Source organism: Pteropus medius, unplaced genomic scaffold (assembly GCF_902729225.1).
Source record: "Pteropus medius unplaced genomic scaffold, Ma_sr-lr_union100, whole genome shotgun sequence".
Lineage (NCBI taxonomy): Eukaryota > Metazoa > Chordata > Mammalia > Chiroptera > Pteropodidae > Pteropus > Pteropus medius.
In genome coordinates, this window is record NW_024340849.1 from 49,107,529 (window position 1) to 49,120,550 (window position 13,022).

Genomic DNA, 13,022 nt, shown 5'->3' on the forward strand with positions numbered 1-13,022 from the left:
CAACATGCTACTGAAGATTAACTGAGACAGAGAAGAAATAGAAAGAGAGATCAAGAGATGCATAGAAACAAATGATAATGATAGCACAACATATCAAAACTTTTGGGACACGGCAAAAGTAGTCACAAAAGGAAAGTTCATATCATTACAGGTCTATCTCCAAAAACAAGAACGAGCCCAAATATACAACCTAACGCTTCATCTTAAAAAACTAAAAAAGAAAGAACAAGTGAGGCCTAAAGTCAGCAGAAGGAAAGAAATAATCAAAATTAGAGCAGAAATAAATGAAATTGAAAACAAAAAAAAGATAGAAAAAAATAAATGCAACAAAGAGCTGGTTCTTTGAGAAGGTTAATAAAATTGACAAACCCCTGACTAGACTCATTAAAGAAAAAAGAGAAAAGACGCAATAAACAAAATCAGGGATGAAAGAGGGGAAATTACAACTAACATCGCAGAAATACAAAGGATCATACAAGAATACTATGAAAAATTATTTAACACCAAATTTAATAACCTAGAAGAAATAGATCAGTACTTAGAAAAATACAACCTTCCTAGATTGAATCAAGAAGAACTGGAAAATCTAAATAGACCAATTGGCAGTATAGAAATTGAAACAATCATCAAAAACCTACCAAAAAGTCAAAGTCCAGGACCAGATGGCTTTACCAATGAATTCTACCAAACATTCAAAAAGACTTAATATCTATTGTCCTCAAACTCTTCCAAAAAAACGAATTGGAGGCAATACTTCCCAACTCATTTTATGAGGCCAGTATTACTCTGCTACCAAAACCTGGTAAAGATAACACAAAAAAGAAACTACAGACCAATATCTCTCATGAACACAGATGCAAAAATCCTAAATAATATACTAGCGAACCGAATACAGCAACATATTAAAAAGAGTATACACCACGATCAAGTGAGCTTCATCTCAGGGGCACGGGGATGGTTCAGTATATGCCATTTGATTAATGCGATACACCACGTAAACAAATTAAAAAGTAAGAATCATACGATCATATCAATCAATAGATGTGGGAAAAGCCTTCGACAAGGTACAGCATCAATTTATGATCAAAACACTTCACAAAATCAGTATAGAAGGAAAGTACCTTAACATAATAAAGGCCATCTCTGACAAATCCTCAGCCAACATTATACTGAATAGTGAAAAACTAAAAATCTTCCCTCTAAGATCAGGAACAAGACAAGACTGACCACTCTTGGCACTCTTATTAGATATAAAATTGGAGGTCCTAGCAAGTGCAATCAGACAGGAGAAAGATATAAAAGGCATCTGAATAGGAAACAAATATCAAACTGTCACTATTTGCAGATGACATGATTCTCTATACTGAAAACCCTAAAAACTCCCCAAGAACTCTACTAGAAACAAAAAGCAAATACGGTAAAGTTTCTGGATACAAAATTAATGTTCAAAAATCAATAGCATTCTTATACTCTAATAATAAAGTGTCAGAAAGAAAAAGTAGAAAAAATAATTCCTTTTGCAATAGCAACAAGATGAATAAAACACCTAGGAATAAATCTAACGAAACATGTGAAGGACCTATATAATGAAAACTACAAGACCCTATTAAAAGAAATCAAAGAAGATACAAAGAAATGGAAAGATATTCTGTGTTCTTGGATTGGAAGAATCAACATAGTTAAAATGACCATATTACCTAAAGCATTATACAGATTTAATGCAATCCCCATCAACATCCCATTGGCATTTTTTAAAGAAATAGAACAAAAAATCATCAGATTTTTATGGAAGCACAAAAGACCCCGAATTGCCAAAGCCATCTTGAGAAATAAAAACAAGGCTGGAGGCATCACTCAGTCTGACTTCAAATTATACTACAAAGGGACAGTAATCAAAAGGGCATGTTATTGGCAGAAAACAGACACACGGACCAGTGGAACATAATCAAGAGTCCAGAAGTAAACCCATATTTATACGGGCAAGAATTTTTCGACGAAAATTTTTTTGGCTTTTCACCATTCAGTATAATGTTGGCTGAAGATTTGTCAAAGATGGCCTTTATTATTTTGAGTGGAGAAAGGAAAGCCTCTTCAATAAATGGTGCTGGGAAAACTGAAAAGCCACCTGCAAAAGAATAAAACTAGCCCTTTTTCTATCACCGCACACCAAAATTAACTCGAAATGGATTAAGGACCTTAATACAAGACCTGAATCAATAAAATGTACAGAAGAAAACATAGGAACAAAATTCAAAGACCTTGGACTTAAAGTGGGTTTTATGAATTTGACCTCAAAAGCAAGGATAGTAAAAGCTAAAATAAATGAATAAGACTACAACAAACTAAAAAGCTTCTGCTTAGCGAAAGAAACCATCAACAAGATAAAGAAGCAACCCTCTGAATGGGAAAATATATTTGCAAGCAATGCCTCCAATAAGGGCCTAATATCCAAAATATACAAAGAACTCATATGACTCAATAACGATAAAAAAACAAATGATCTAATCAAAAAATGGGCAGAGGATCTGAATAGACACTTCTCCCTAGAGGACATACAAATGGCCAACAAATATAAGAAAGGATGCTCAACATCGCTAGCTATTAGGGAAATGCAAATCAAAACCACAATGAGATACCATCTCACACCTGTTAGAATAGCTATAATCAACAGGACAAGTAATAACAAATGCTGGAGAGGATGTGGAGAAAAAAGAACCCTCATATACTGCTGGTGGGACTGCAAATTGATACAGCCACTATGGAAAACAATATGGAGGTTCCTAAAAAACTAAGAATTAGTCTACCATATGATCCAGCAATCCCTTTACTGGGTATTTACCCCCAAAGACTTGAAAACTGATATCCATAAAGATATTTGCACACTGATATTCATAGCAGCATTATTTACAGTGGCCAGGTCATGGAAGCAACCAAAGTGTCCTACAATAGATGACTGGCTAAAAATGTTGTGGTACATATATACAATGGAATATTACTGATCCATAAGAAGAGATAAAATACAGTCATTTGCGACAACATGGATCAACCTTGAAATAATCATACCAAGTGAAATAAGAAAAAGTTGAAAATCACATGATATCACTTATATGTGGAATATAAACCTAAAGTAACAAATGAACAAGATAAGCAAACATAGACTCATGGACATGTACTATAGACTAGTGGTTACCAGAAGGTAGGGGGGTGAGGGAGGAGGGGGAAATATATGGGGGTAGAAGGAGGGTAAGTGTGTAAAGGGGATCAAATATATGGTAGCTGAAGGAAACTGGACTTTGAGTATTAAACACACAATAGAATATACAAATTATATGTCAAATTATAATGTACACCTGAAAATTATATAATTGTATTAACCAATGTTAACTCGATAAATTTAATTTAAAAAAGAAAAAACATTGGTGACAAGGCAAGGATGTTCACTTGCATCATTTTTATTCAACATAATACTGGAAGTCCTAACCACAACAACCAGACAAGAAAAAGAAATAAAAGTCACTGAAATTGGAAAGGGAGAAAACTCTCATTATTTGCAGATGACATGATACTTTATATAGAGATGCTAAAGATTCCACCAATAACTAATAAGTGAATTCTGTAAAGTAGCAGGATGCAATATTAATATTAAGGAATCAGTTGCATTTCTATACATCAACAATGAACTATCAGAAAGAGAAATTTAGAAAACAGTTCCATTTACAAGTGCATCAAAATATATATGTAAAATATCTAGGAATAAATTTAACTGAGGAGGTAAAAGACCTGTACTTAGAAAATTATAAGTCACTGAAGAAAGAAATCCAAGAAAACACGAATAAATGGAAGCACATACCACGTTCATTGATAGGAAGAATTAACTTTGTTAAAATGTCCATACTTCCCAAATCAATCTATATAGATTTAATGCAATTCCTGTCAAAATACCAGTGGCATTTCTCACAGAACTAAAATAAAGAGTTTTGAAATTTATATAGATTCATTGAAGACCCCAAATTGCCATGACAATCTTGAGAAAAAAAGAACAAAGTTAGAGATATCACACAAATGTGATATCAAGCTATACTACAAGGCTATAGCACTCAAAACAGCATGATACTGGCATAAAAACAGACACACAGATTAGTGAAACGTAATAGAAAGCCCAGAAATGAATCCATGCCTATATGGTTATTAAATCTATGACAAAGAAGGCAAGAAGCACACAATGCAATAAAGACAGCCTCTCCAATAAATTATGTTGAGAAAACTGAACAGATAAAGGCAAAAATGAAACTGGACCACTTTCTTACACCAAATACAAGAATAAATTCAAAATGGATTAAAGACTTATATGTGAGAGCCCAAACCATAAAACTCCTAGAAGAAAACATAGGTAGTAAACTCTCTGACATTTCTCTTAGCAATATTTTTTCTAGCATATCTTCTCAGGCAAAGGAAACCAAAAATAAATAAATAAATACATAAATAAACAAACAAATGAAACTACATCAAACTATAAAGTTTTTCCAGGCATAAGAAACCATCAATGAAACAAAGACAACCTACTGAATGGGATAAGATATTTGCCAGTGATATTTCTTATAAGAGGTTAACATCCAAAACTTATAAAGATCTCACTCAACTCAACACCAAAAAACAAACGATCCAATTAAAAAATGGGCAGAGGACCTGAGTAAATATTTCTTCAAAGAGGACATACAGATGGTCAACAGACATATGAAAAGATGATCAGTGTCACTAGTCATCAGAGACATGCAAATTAAAACCATAATGAGATAACATTTCACACTTGTCAGAATGGCTATCATCAATAAGTCAGCAAATAACAAGTGTTGGCAAGGATGTGGAGAAAAAGGAACCCTCATCCACTATTGGTGGGATTGTAAATTGGTGTAGCTGCTATGGAGAACAATATAGAGATTGCTCAAAAAATTAAAAATAGAACTACCTTGTTACCTACCCAGCAATTCCACTTCTTGGTATTTATCTGAAGAAATCTCAAACACTAATTCAAAAATATATATGCACCCCTATGTTCACTGCGGTTCTATTTATAATAGCCAAGATTCAGAAGCAACCTAAGTCAATAGGTAATTGGATAAAGAAGATGTGATAGATATAGATATAGATATAGATAGACATAGATTAGGTATAGATAGATATAGATATATAGATGATATAGATATAGATAGATAGATATAGATTAGATATAGATGTACACACACACTGGAGTATTACTTAGCCATAAAAAAATGAAATCTAATTATTTGCAATAACCTGGATAGACCTAGAAGGTATCATGCTAAGTGAAATAAGTCAGAACAGAGAAAGACGTATAATCTTATCTATATGTGGAATCTAAAGAACAAAATAAACAAACAAAATAGAAACAGAATCATAGATACAGGGAAAAAACTGATGATTGCCAAAATGAGTAGCATTGGGGACTGGGTGAAAAAGCTTAAAAGGGTTAAGAAGTAAAAATTAGTAGTTACAAAATGGTATGTGTATATGAAGTACAGCATAATAACTATGTATAGTGCCAAGTGAGTACTAGACTAATCAGGGGATCACTTTGTAAATTCTAACCACTATTCTGTGACACCTAAAAGTAATATAAAATAATATTGAATACCACATCCAATTGAAGAATAAAAATTAAAAAAAAAACATTAAAGATGATCCAAATAGAAATTTTATAATAGAAAATTAATTATCTACGATAAGAAGTTCTTTTAACAACAAGCTCTTGACTTGGATTTTAGCTAGATGGACTTAACAGCTAAGTGGAGATGACAGGGGAAAGAGCAAGTGAACTTGAACATAAATCAATTAACATTACGCAATGTGAGGAACAGAAATTAGTTAAAAACTAAAAAGCATTAACAGAGTCTCAAAGACTTGTCAGATGATACAAAAACAGTGCAACATATGTAACTATATGTAACTAGAGCATCAGAAGGAGAAGAAAAAGATAATGTAGCAAAAATAATATATTTGCAGAAATAATGACAAAATTTTCCAGTTTCATGAAAGATATACATTTGTAAACACGAGATGATCGGCAAATAGCAAACAGAATAAACTTTATAAAGTCCGTACAAGGCACATCATAGTAAAAAGTTTAAAGTTGAAGATATGAGCAAATCTTGAAAGAAGTAAGAGAAAAATGACATGTTACATAAAAAGAAACACCAGAAGAGAAGAAAGAGGAGAGAATGAAACATTGTGAAAGCAGTAAAAGGAAAGGATGAACACCGGCACGCCGCACTTGGCCCAAGACTGCGGCGCCCTTTGCGCAGCCACCAGCTCTGTCCTGGGATGCTGTCTTGGGGCGGAGAAGTGTCCTGTCCCTGGCACACCCTGCACACCTCTGCGGTCGGCGCCAAAAATGAGGTGGCCCAAGTCCGAGTGGGTAAAGGGTACAAGGCAGTGACTTATGAGGAGGCATACGCGCCTTCCCACATCACCAACCACAAGGCTGGTTGTCACTGTACACGGGTAACATCGATGAGGAGGACTATGCTGTAGAGAGAACTGTGGAGGATATTTTTCTTCGCAGGTTCATGCTGGGCAGCTTCCCAGGCTGCCTGGCTGACCAGCTGATCCTCAAGCGCCTGGCTAATCAGGTGAATTTCTGTGCTCCTATCCTGAGGCAGCTGCCTGTGGGCTACAGTGAGACTCTGCTGTCCTGCATTTACAAGTGTCCTGTGCATCTGCACTTCCAAACTGTACCCTCAAAGATTGTGTATAAATATACCTAGGATAGTCATCTTTTTTTGCGTCAAGCCGTATCCTGCAAACGACAGAAACATGTGGTAAAGGGGTAAAGTAGAAATGGAGAAACACATCCCCTCAGAGTCCAGAGGCTTCACTTTCCAAGCTGTGTGGAATAAATGTACTCTCCATGCTGTCTGACCTCTTGATCTGTCTTTACTCTTTAGGCAAAAGAACTAGAATAAGATTTCCAAGGATCCCAGAAGGCTTCCAAAAGATTTACCCTCAGCAAATGTCAACTGTATAATAAAGCATTGTTAACTATAGTCACATCATTGTACCGTATATCTCCAGGATTTATTCATCCTGCATAACTGAAACTTTACCCCTGTACCAGCATCTCTCCATTTCCCTTCCCCTCAGCCCTTGGAACCATCACTTACTCTGTTTCTATTTCAATTACTTTTGATTCCACTTAAAAGTGAGATCATGCAACAAAAAGAAAAGAAAGAAATGGATGAACAACTCAGAATTCTATGTTTAGTAAAAATATCCTTAGCGAAGAAAGATTATAGAAATGATTTCATATAAAAGAAAAACTAACAGAATCATTACAAATGACCTAAGGAAAGGCTTCAGACTGAAAGGAAATGATACCAGATGGAAACTTGTATTCTCAGAAAGGAATGGTAAGCATTGGAAATGGTCAATAACCACATAAATCCAAAATAGTACATTTTGTTTCTATCTTCTTATTTACTACTTAAAGCAGCATAAATATGACAAATAACAAATACAGCATCAAAAATATAAATATACATGGACAGAGTGTTGCAAGTTTGCTACATTTTGGGGAAGCTAAAATATTAACTGCAAATGTGCTGTAAAAGGTTAGTTCTGCACTATAATCCCTAGAGCAATCACTGAATAATGCAAGTGAATATAGCTAAAAAGTCAGTAGAAAAATTAAATTGGAATTATAAAAATATTCAAATAGTCCAAAAGGGGGGCAGTAAATAGACAAAAATAATAAAACGATATATATAAATCCAACCATTTGGATAATTACATTAAATATTAATGGATGAATACTAACACTAAAATGAAGGTATTGCCCAAATGCATTTAAAAAATCAAAGCATATGTTGTCTACAAAAAAATGTAGATTGTATATAAAGACAGGTATATTGAAATTAAGTGGATAGAAAATAACATAGCATGTAAACAGTAAACATAAGAAAGCTACAGACCTAAATTACTATCACATACAATACATTTTCAGACAATAAATAGCAGGAACTAAAGAGAGACATTATGATAAAATGATCAATTTAATAGGAAAACATGCCAATTATAGATGTGTATGGATTTAACAACAGAGCTTCAAAAAATAGAAAGCTTGATACAATTAAATAAAGAAACAATTAATTCTGCACTTAGAGTTGGAGATGTTAACACAGGAGTCAGAAAACTTTTTCCTAAAGTTCCAGAGAGTAAATATTTTAGGTTTTGAATGTATTCTTGTGTGTGTGTGTGTGTGTGTGTATTTATAACCTTTTAAGATAGTACAAAACATTCTTGGCAGCCTGTGGGACAGCAATTGTTCAATAGTCTCAACAATCAGACAGAAAAACTATTAGTAACCTAGAGTAAATAGATATTTATATAACATTACACCCAACAACAACAACAACAACAAAACAGAATACATATTCTTTACCAGAATGGACTATATTCTCAGTTATATAAAAGTTTGAAAATTTAAAATATTAAAATCATGTGAATATGCTCTCTGACCACAATATGGTTGAATTAAAACTCAGTAATAATAAAATAAATAGGAAAACGCCAAATTTTTAGAAACAAATCACTTTTAAATAATCAATATGTCAAACAAGAAATCACAAGGAATGTCATTCAGTTATTAAACCAAATGATCATGAAAATACAAAAAGTCACACTTTGTCAGATGTGGACAAAATAGTCCTTAGAGAGAAATTAAATGCTCAAGCTTGAAAAGAACTAAAATAAATTTTCTGATTTCTCACCTTAAGTAATTAGAGAAAGAACAAATTAAATGCAATCTATGTAGAAGAAAAACAGGAAATAGAAACAAAAGGAGAAGTCAATGAAGTAGATGTGAAAAACCAACAGACAAAATAAATAAAACTAGTATCATGTTCTTAAAAAGATTAATAAAATTGATAATCCTCAGCAAGATGATCTGGGGGAAGGGGAAATAAGACACAAATTATTATCTGAAGTGGAGAAGTAGATATCACTACAGATCCTACAAACATTAAAAAGATAATTATTACAAATAGCAACTCTATGTCAAAAGGTTCAAAAATTTAGATAAATTAGATGAAATAATTGAAAGGTACAAATTTCCAAATGGATAAAAACAAATGGAAAATCTATTGAAGATATGAAATTAAAATCTATTAAAGATAGTAAAGGTATTAAATTTCTTTTCACAAAATAAACTCTAAGTCCAAATACCTTCACAGGTGAATTCAATTAAATAATAAAGAAATAAATAATTAAATTCTTCATAAACTCATAAAAAATAGATGATTAGAGAACAATTTTCTAATTCATTTTACAAGGGGAGCATTACTCTACAAAGACATTATTTAAAAAAGAACACTTGAAACTAATATTCTTCATGAACATAAATGCAAAAATATCCTTAGAATTTTATAAATGAAATTAAATGGTACATATATTAAGGATAATCCATCATAGCCATGTGATGTTTATCACAGGAAAAGAAGATTCATTTAATATTTTAAATCAATTCAAACACATTAACAAAATATACAAAAAAATCATATGACTAGTTCTGTAAACTCAATAACTTAAACATCAATTTGTGATAAAACTTTTCAATAAAATATAAACTTCTTCAACTGGATAAAGGAAATTTAAAAAAACCTAGTTAACATTAAACTCGATGGTGAATGGACTCAATACATTGTATTTACATTCAAAAATAAGGCAAGAATGTCTGTCCGACATTGTAGTAGAGGTCCTAGTTGGTGAAATTTAAGACAATAAAAAGAAACAATAAAAGGCATATGGATTATAAAGAAATAAATAGAACTCTATTTATTCACACAAAATATAATTAAGTATGTAACAATTCTTAAAACTCTTCAAAAACTATTAGAACTAAGTAAACTTATCAAGGCTATAAACTGCAAAGTCAATATTTATTAAAAAATCAATTGTATTTCTATATCACAATAACTAGTAAATAAAATTTTAAGAAGTCTTTTATAATATTGTTAAAAAAGAAAGACAGTGCTTAGCAATAACCTTAAAATATGGGCAAGAATTCTGCACCGAAAACTGAGAAAAATGAAAGGTATATCATCGTCATGGATTAGGGCTCTCAAAATTGATCTATTGTTACAACACAATCGCATTTAAAATCTCTGGAGACATATTTGGTAGAAAATGAGTCACTGGTTCTATAACGTATGTGAAAATATAAAGAGCAGCCAGACAGTTTCAAAAATTAAAAAATAACATTGTCAGACTTACCTACCTGATTTTGAGACTTGCTGTAATACCATAATAATCAAAATAGTGTAATATCAATATAGAAACATATATCTAGACAAGAACAGTCTAGAAACACAGTCTAGAGAGTTCAGAAACAAACCATGAATCCTACCTCGCATTACAGAGGGAGGGAGAGAGAGAAGAGAACCTAAAAACACAAGCTAAAACTACATAAAAAAAATTTGAGAAAAAAGTAGAAGAATCTCTGCACATTGTGGAAGGCAAATATTTCTTAGACGATGTACAAAATGAAAAAGCAAAGCAAAAATGATGGAAAAATAATTATTTCCTAGACCACATAATATTTCCAGAGGGACAGAAGAAATAGATTCTAAAGTAAAGTTGAAAAGAAGATGATTCACTCATAACTATATCGAATTTTAAAGATAGGCTAAGAATAAACTAAGGCCAAGAGAGTCACTGAGATTTAAACAGGTGGTTAATGGCAAAACCCCTTTTTTTTTCTAAACTAACCCTAAGCTATTTTCCAAACTAAATCTAAAATTACCAAAAGGAAGGAAACAATAAAGACTAGAGCAGAAATAAATAAAATAGAAAAGAGAAAAAATTGATGGAACTAAGAATTGGTTCTTGAAAAAGATAAACAAATCCAACAAATCCTTAGCTAGACTAAATAAAAAGAGAATGAAGACTCACATAAATAAAATTAGAAATGGAAGAGGAGACATCACAACTGATGTCACAAAAATAAAAAAGATCTTGAGACTATAATGAACAATTATATACCAACAAACTGAACAACAGAAAAAAATAAATTCCTAGAAACATAAATCTACCAAAACTAAATCCAGGAGAAATAGAAAGTTTGAAGAGATTAATAACAAATAACAAGATTGAATCAGTAATCAATAAACTCCCAAACAAAGAAAAGCCGAGGGCCAAATGGCTTCGCACATAAATTTTACCAAACTTTTAGAGGAATAATACCAATCTTTCTTAAATACTTCCAAAAATACCATACAAAATACCCAAGTTCTTTTTGTGAAGCCAGCATCACCCTGATACCAAAGCCAGACAAAGACGCCACAAGAAAAGAAAACTATAGGCCAATATTTCTGATAAACATAGATGCAAAAATGTTTAAGAAAATATTAGAAAAACAAATTTGACAGCATGTTAAAAGGATCAAAGACCATGAACAAGTGGGATTTATCCCTGGAATGCAAGGACATTTCAACATAATCAATCAATGTAATACATTGAATTAATAGAGTGTAGAATAAAAATCACATGATTATCTCAATAGATGCAGAAAAAGCATTTGACAAAATACAGCTTTTCATAATAAAAGCATTCAAAAAATTTGGAATAGAATAAACATACCTCAACATAATAAAAGTCATATATGAAAAGTTTACAGCTAGTATCATACTCAATGGTGAAAAACTGAAAGCTTTTCCTCTGTGATCGGGAACAAGGCAAAGATATCCACTCTCACCACCCTATACAGCATAGTACTGAAAGTCTTAGAGCAATTAAACAGGAAAAAGAAATAAAAGGCACCTACATTGGAAAGGAAGGAGTAAAATCACCTCTATTTGCGTATAACATAATCTTATATGTAAAAACTTAAAGGTTACACACACACGCACAACAGTTAGAACCAATCAGCAGTTTCAGGATACAAAATCAACAACAAAAAAAATCTGCTGTGATTTTACACCCTAACAATTGAATTATCCAAAAAGGAAATTAAGAAGACAATTGCTTTTACAATAACATCAAAAAAATTACAACAATTAAAAATAAACTTAACCAAAGGGGTAAAAGACTTACATACTGAAAACTATAAAACATTGATGACAGAAATTAGAGAAGACATAAATAAATGAAAAGACATCCTGTGTTCATTTTAATAATATCAATTTTTCCTGGATTGGAAAAATTGATATTATTAAAATGTCTATACAACTCAAAGTGATCTACAGATTCAATGAAATCCCTATCAAAAAATCCCACTGATGGAGTTTCTGGTCAAGATGGCAGAGTAGGTACAGATTGTACTTCCTCCTCAACAACAACCAACAAAATTACAACTAAACTACAGAACAACTACCACTGAAAATCGCCTGAAGTCTGGCCAAACAGAAGTCCTGTAACAAGAATATACATAAGAAACCACATTGAAACTGGTAGGAGGGGCATAGATGCAAAATGAGCTTGTGGTGGTTAAAAATCAGGAGGGATATCTCAGCAGCAGAGGTCCACCCTGAGGAGCAAGGAGTCCCAGCCCCAAGCCAGGCTCTCCAGCCTAGGGTTCTGATGCCAGGAAGAGAAGTCCCCAGAATTTCTGGCTATGAAAATCAGTGGAGATCGTGGCTGAGTGAGACAGAGGGATGCTGGAGTACCTAGTGATACTCTTAAAAGGCCCAAGCATAAATTCATTCACTGATGGAATCACTCACTCTGACCTCCAGCAGCTTGAATGGCACCAGGGACATAGGGAGGAACTGAATTGTCTGGCTTCAGGGAGAGGACTGAAGAGGCAGTTAAATCCCAGACAGACGTGCTGGCAGAATCCATTATTTTTTGTTGAGCCCTCCTCCCACCCAGCCTCCAAGCACAGGTGGGTACAAAAGCTGAGAGTTCATCAACCTCGCTAACACTGTTAACCCTGTCCTGGTGATTCCCTGAGCCCCCACACTACCCAACATGCAGGCTCACCAAATTCCCTTCCAGTAGGTTTTTCATACAAA

At 33.0% G+C, this 13,022-nt stretch overlaps 1 pseudogene; it reads left to right on the top strand.

Moving 5' to 3' along the window:
* Positions 1-6,339: 6,339 nt before the first annotated feature.
* Positions 6,340-6,782, top strand: LOC120589330 (28S ribosomal protein S24, mitochondrial-like; annotated as a pseudogene).
* The last annotated feature ends 6,240 nt before the right edge of the window (positions 6,783-13,022 follow it).